Here is a 7,454-nt window from a genome sequence, read left to right as displayed (position 1 = left end):
ATGAAACTTGGTAAAACTGAAACAAGGAATGTGGTGTATAATTGTGTGAAATGTATTATGCAAATTGACTAGCAATTTCGCCAAACAAATATAAAGAAATAGGTTGCAGCAGTTTGTCTTTCGACTACACTTGAGAAATCCGCGATGGGACTGAGCGCGAAATAGCTTCAGTGACTTCTTATAGTACAGATTCGCTGTCAATCAAAGGGAGATGCAGTCTTTCGACAGATCCTCCAATCATCACGCGGAAGACCGGAGTCCGGGCCAGCCCACTCCTCATTCACCCCCAGAGACGCTGAGCGTCCGTGGGCGGGACATAATCGCAGCATTTATCCAATGACCGTCTATTTTCGGAGCACTGAAATAAACTGTTCATAGCAGCCCCATTGAAGTCAATGGACGCTCGGCTTCAACAGGGAAATGCACTGACGCTACGGGAATGTATGAGAAGTAAATCGAGTCAGCCGACCTGCTATATGTAATGTAGCTGATTCTGAACGAACTCGTCTTCGAGATGAACGTGTTCTAATGCATTTTTAGTCAATAAATTGTTTACACAATAGTACATATTTGACCATTATTTTTTTGACATTATAGGGGAAGCTGAGCTTCCCTTGCAGTCTTAAAGAAATCCCCACTGCAGAGAACTTCCCAATCGAGAAAAGGGATATGTCGAACTGTGGTTCCTAGTTATGGTGATCCAACATTTGTCATGCATTTCAGGATGACAAGGCAAACATTTCTTCTAATGTCTTCAATTGTTGTATACACCAAGCTGCAGTGGACACATTTGTAAAGGACTTTAGTTGGATTCATTGTGTGCACTGCCTTTTTATTACGGCGGTGTGTATATAGGCTACACATCTCTGCTGATTTGGTAACACCTCTGACACACCCACCAAATGAGAGAAAACGTACCTCAAAGCCCATTGCACACCATTTCACACCGTTTCGAGGAAACATGTCATTCAACCCTGAAACCGTTGCAAAATGGTGGAGATTGAACGTGTCCCAGGTGATGTTAAGCTCCAAAAAGAAAAAGAAAAATAAAACATAAAAGAACTATAATCCAAGTTTTCTGAGGCCATATGACAGATTTGTGTGAGGGACAGACTGAAATTTTAGTTTTTCACTGAAAATCTTGCTTGTTAGCTATGTCACCTTTTACTCTTATTGTATGTAAAAGAACAACTAGCAATCCTGCTGTTACTCATTTTGTGTCAAAGAAAAAAAGAAAGTAAACAATGATAGAATTCTCTGTTCCTTTAAAGGGGTCATGACAGGAGGAATAACATTTTCCTTGATCTTTTAAATATAACAGGTCATTGTACTATAATAAGGTACTGTAAGTTTCAGAACTCAAAACTTTACTCCATTTGTTGAAACCAGGTTTCCAAAATGTCTTCCTCCACATTGTGATGTCACACTGTGATGAGACATTTGCATCTGACCACCTCCACAACAACACACCAACGCAGTGTTGCCAACTACTATTCAATGAAAAGTAGCCAAAGCCTGCTAAAAAGTTGTTAGATGACGTCATGCATTAATTAGCATATTCATGTCATCACGTCATATTTGCATTCTGCCTTGTGTCAGCCCTTTACATCTTTTTACTTCTCTCCTACTTTCTGTGCTCACATACTGTATTTTAATACAGTGGAATTCCCAATAAAGCTGTTCTCATGTACATATTTGTTCTGTTTCTGTTATCAGACAATGGAACGAGTATGAAATAGTGACTGAAACGCCGCCCATTATGACTATATGTTAACCAGTAATCACGTCCAAATGATTTCCAAGCTGCTGCTCTGCACTGCTACAATCCTGATTTTATAACAAAAGTTAAAGACAATGGCTGTGCTGTGATGGCATATTTCAGCTATATTTACATGTGAAATTATCACTCAGAGAGAAAGTTAGAAGTGAGAGAATGTCTTATTTTTTCTCTCACACAGCGCACAGCCTCCGTCTGTGTAATAATGGTCAAATGAAATTGTTTAAATTAAAACAAAGGAGGAGCAAACCATACAGATTATTGATTGGTCCTTGGCAACTCTGTTTGCACATGTGCAGCTCACGTGTCAGCTGCCATGTGGTGAACTGAATATACTGCTCCCCCACCTACTTTACATTATCACTTCTGTAGCCCCGCCCAGTAGCAGTGAGCAGTGAGATGGCAAAGAGAGAGCAGGTCAGTCAAGAGCAGAGAGCCAATCAGAACAGTGGGTGTTTACTGTCATGTCTTAAAGGAGTAACAGCACCGAAACCGAACGTTTCTTATAGAGGGTCGGATTGAGGGTGGAAAATGATCATATTTTTAACAAATATGTGATTTTTTTTTTTGTGCCAATTTTTTTCACTAATATTATAATTGAACCCCAAAGAACATATTTAAAAAATAAATAACAGAAGGCATGTCATGACCCCTTGAATATAAGGACTTTGAATGTGTTGAATAACAGGTAACAGTATAATTGAGGTACAGACAAATTGCACACACCTGCTCTTCCCTCAGACGATCAGCGTTTCCTCCTTATGGGAACATCAGCAGATTAACCACATGCAAGCACTGAGATCCAACCAAAAGCCCACATCTCTCTCTCTCTCTCTCTCTCTCTCTCTCTCTCTTGTCTCTCTGGGTATCTTTATTTTTGTCACTCCCGAAGACTTTTTGAAAAACACTGGATCTATGGGCTTATTTTCCTGCTGCACACAAAAGCACACTGTCAGACATATAGAGAGATAGTACCACCACGTCAGTTCATAACTAACCTACAAAGATATCACCCAAACAACCAGCCAACCAGCACGAAAAGCCACAGTGCAGACAAGTTTCTCAAAACTACTTTACAGATAAGAACCACCATATCTACATGACTGACAATCACTGCTCTGCTCTTGATTACCGTCATGGTATTTGACATTTGTTACATTGACAATAGTAATAACTATGAACAATACTTTTTAACACTTTTTAAAACTTTTTAATTAAAAAAAAAAAAGGTTGTCTATGTTAACTTTAGATAAAGCTTTATGAACTACTATTATGGAATACAATGAACAATAGTATGTTTATAAATTAGCATTAAAGCCTTAAATGCTGTAAATTTACAGCAAAAAAATAATTTTTAATTGTTTTAAAAGTTAATTGTTTATGATACATAATCTAATAGCATGCACTTATTGTAAAGTGTTATCACAAAAGATAAGAAAAATGTGTTTAAAATAATCAAACAAGTAATCAACTTATTTACTTGATAATAATAAATGTATATATATATGAGTGTGTGTGTGTGTGTGTGTGTGTGTGTGTGTGTGTGTGTGTGTGTGTGTGTGTGTGTGTGTGTGTGTGTTTAATGACTTGTTTAGGAACATATCCTTTTGACATAAAAGCAAAGACATAGGACAAAGCATGTGCACCTCTGTGTATTGGTTTTAGGTGGTTTGGTAAAGAAGCAACAGTGCAGATCAGTGCTATGTTTCAATGCAGGTACAGGACTTGACTGATGAAACGTTACATTATTAATATATGCATGCAGTGCAGAATAGTGTGTGTGAACTGTAGGATATGAAACTGGCAGACAATTTACATAATTTATCTAGTATTCTATATTATTACAAGCAAGAAAATAAAAGACATCCATCTTAAGATCAGAAAAACACTGATCGTGAAATACAGATATAGAGAGGAGTGGGAGGATGGAAAACTGAAAGTGTTTGTGGAAGAATCTAAAAGGGCTTTTCAGGGGAGAATCTGAACCCATTAATCTCTCTATACCGCACTGGGCTGTCGACCGGCAGGCCACAGTGTGAAAATCGAGTCAATTACAAGTCTTAAACTTTCACCACACTCTCCAAACTGTCCCATCCCTACCACCCTTATCCCTGCTGCTCAAGGGTGAGTCCCACTTCAGCGGGGTAATACCACATGTCTGTGTGGGGGCCAGTTTTCATCATATCACCATCATCTTTATTTCAACTTTGTCACCCCTAAGTAAAACCCAAAAGGCCAGACCACATTATTTCAGATGAGATAAGGATCTGGAATACCCCTCAAAGCTCAAACATAACCTACACCTGAGCTAACTTCCCAATCTGTGCAATATGTAAACTAGTAATAAACAGACAGTATTGCGGTGAGCAGGGCGGGCTGAGCGGCGTCTGGGCAGAGCTAGGACAGGAAGATAAGTGGTGAATGAGGTCCGCTTGTTTGCCACACCGGTCTCGCATTCCAGTGAGGGGCGGCGGGAGTATTTAAGGAGAGGAGACAGCAGTAGACAAGAGAGAGAGACGCACAAAGCTGACTGTCGGAACTGAAAAGCCAACAGAGTTTATGTGTTGTGAAGCTGAAAAGCATAACGTAGTGTAAAGCAATGTGTTATTCTTTGCGGCGGCTGAAAAGAGCAACAATAAATGTCTACTTGTTTTGTCAAGCCGGCCCCAGCTTGCTCCTTCCATGAACTGTTACAAGTAGAATATTATATTATGGCTATATTTTAATAATAATAATATATTTTTTTAAAGAAAATTTGAGTTCTGCTTACCTGTGCAAAACTTGCAGCCACAATGTTGGGGTGTTGGTGGTTGCCAGGGTGATGTTATTTAGTTGTTAGGTGGACATTTGAGCAAGTATCTACTAGATACGGCTAGATATGGCTTGGGTCACTTCTTGAATGTAAGTCAGTGGGATTTTTTCTGCAGTTTAAACTGTCTACCAGTTGAAAATTGTACGTTTGTAAAATTAAAAGCTAATAGCAGTTCTAGCACTATAAGTTGCATAATAAGTTATGTGCCGAAATTATGGCATGCACTACTAAATAATCAACATGGGGGAATATATTATAATTAATGTGTATTGTACTGAAGTGAATTTGTGAATTACTTTTAAGGCATCTTTACACAGCTGAGTTAATCCTGCTCTGTGACTACTTAAAATTCTGTGTAAAGATGCAATGCAGCATAGAAGTCAGTCTAAATTAAGCCTGCTCTAACCCACCTCAGAGCAGCCTTAAACTTTGTTTTTGTCATGATATAGTTTTTATTTCATAATTTAATTCAGATTTAAGGTATAATTTCATATTTCCATGTTCAAAATTGTATATTTAAAACATTAATCTCATACTATGTATGCAATTGTAATTTCTGTGTAAATGCAGTTATGCCTGCTCTGAGCAGCATTAAACAGTCTGTGTAAATACATCTAAATGCCAGTTTAAATGCAGCTTCTGTGCCACATTGGCAGTGTAAAGATATTGGAATACTTTTATATAATTTTAAATAATGTGTGGAGATATATAAATATATACACAAGCTAATAAACAAAATCATAGCTGGTTACAAGGGGGTGAAGTTTCAGTTTGGAAAGTTAGATTAAGAGTTCAAGTTACAGATTTATATATTTGGAGGCCTCCTGTTAAAGTGATAGTTCACCCAAAAATGTAAATTCTACGAAAATTTGCGCACCTTCATGTTTTTCCACATCTGTATGACTTACTTTCTTTCATGAAACACAAAAGGAGGCATGATGTTAGCCTGAGTCACCATTCACTTTTATTATATAGAAAAAAGATGCAGTGAAAGTGAATGGTGACTGAGGCTAACATTTTACCTTTTGTGTGCAACGAAAAAAGTAGTCTTTTTAAATAATTTTCTCCCCAATTTGGATTTCCCAATGCACTCTAAGTCCTTGTGGTGGCATTGTGACCCACCTCAATTTGAGTGGTAGAGGACGAATCTCAGTTGACTCCACGTCTGAGATCGCCAATATTATCACGTGGCTTGTTGAGTGCATTACCGCAGAGACGTAGCACGTGTGGAGGCTTCACACTATTCTCCGCACAACTCACCATGCGCCCCACCAAGAGTGAGAACCACACATTATACCAACCATAAGGAGGTTACCCCATGTGACTCTACCCTCCCTTGCAACCGAGCCAATTTGGTTGCTTAGGAGACCTGGCTGGAGTCACTCATCACGCCCTGGATACGAACTCGTGACTCCAGAGGTGGTAATCCGTGTCTTTACTCACTGAGCTACCCAGGGCTCCAAAAAGTCACATCTTTATATTTTTGATGATCTAATGACGACTATTCTGATATGTGGTTAAAGGTCTATGAATCTGTATCAATTAATAAATGGCAACTATATGCTTTATAATCTTATTTGTTTTATTAAAAATAGTTTCTTGTATGAATCTTGTACAAATGTACACTTTGGCGTTACAGATCATTTGCCTGTTTGTGTGTGTGTGTACTGGTCTCACTCTCTCCACTAAAGCTTTGTTTCCACTCCACACAGTGTGAGTCCAGCCCTGCTGATCCCCTCAGCACACTCGCTAACAGCCAATCAATATATCATGAGCCACACAAACACACAGCACACCATACTTATGAGGAAATGAGGTGTGTGTGCCCCTCCCTTGCAGCTCTAATACAGGGTTTTAATGAAGACTCCAGGGGGGATCAGCTACCTGTCACTCTGAATCGATCTGCCCTCCCCCAGACTGACAGCTTCACCAACCTGCCCTCCACCTGTCTAAGTGTGTGTGCAGGTGAGAGTGTGCTTATTACATCTTCTGAAAGATGACAAAAATAATATATTTAATTTCCATCATTTAATATATATATATATATATATATATATATATATATATATATATATATATATATATATACAATAAAAGTTTTATATGATTGTATTTTTTTAATTTATTATTAATTGGTGATATTTGCCACTGGAATTGATTTTAGAGGGCAAGACATCATTATCTTTGACCTTTTTATCTTAAATTTGAATATTACAACAAATAACACGCAGTAAGTTCTCCGTTTATGTCAAATGTAAAGAATAAAATGTGAAAAATAGCAAATGTTAGACAAATAAAAAAACGATTTGAATTTTAAGATAAAATACTTTATTTATTTTATTAATTTTTTTCCTGGTTAATTTGTGAACCTGGTATGCACATAAGTGTGTGGTCAAATCTCTAAGTTTGAATATGTGTGTATGTATGTCCATGTGCACCCATGTGTATCTATAGTAAGCTTTGCTGTTGACAATCCAAGACAGATTTGGAGAGTGATGGAGAAAGACAGAGAAAGAGCAGCTGTGTCAGTGTGTGTGTGTGTGTGTGTGTGTGTGTGTGTGTTGAGTGTGCCTTAATGCTCAAATGTCACAATGTTGATCGATGGGGCTTAACAAGGACCACAGGACTGATGTGGTGAGATTTCCCCCAAAAATTATTAGAATCTGTTCCCCTGCTCAATCCATGCATAGTGCATTGAAACGGGGTCTCTCAGAGCCCTGACCAAGATATGAAACACATAAAAACACAGATTAGGGTACTTGATTAATTAAGCTGTGAAGTCATGTGGCACATCAATGGTTTTTGAACTTGGCAAAGGGGGAGTCCCTCCGCCTCATCCTGAGTCACAACAAATAACAGGCTTCA

This window comes from Xyrauchen texanus, chromosome 17 (assembly GCF_025860055.1).
Source record: "Xyrauchen texanus isolate HMW12.3.18 chromosome 17, RBS_HiC_50CHRs, whole genome shotgun sequence".
NCBI classification, from domain to species: domain Eukaryota; kingdom Metazoa; phylum Chordata; class Actinopteri; order Cypriniformes; family Catostomidae; genus Xyrauchen; species Xyrauchen texanus.
The sequence above is the reverse complement of the archived record's forward strand: the minus strand, read 5'-3'. Positions refer to the sequence as shown.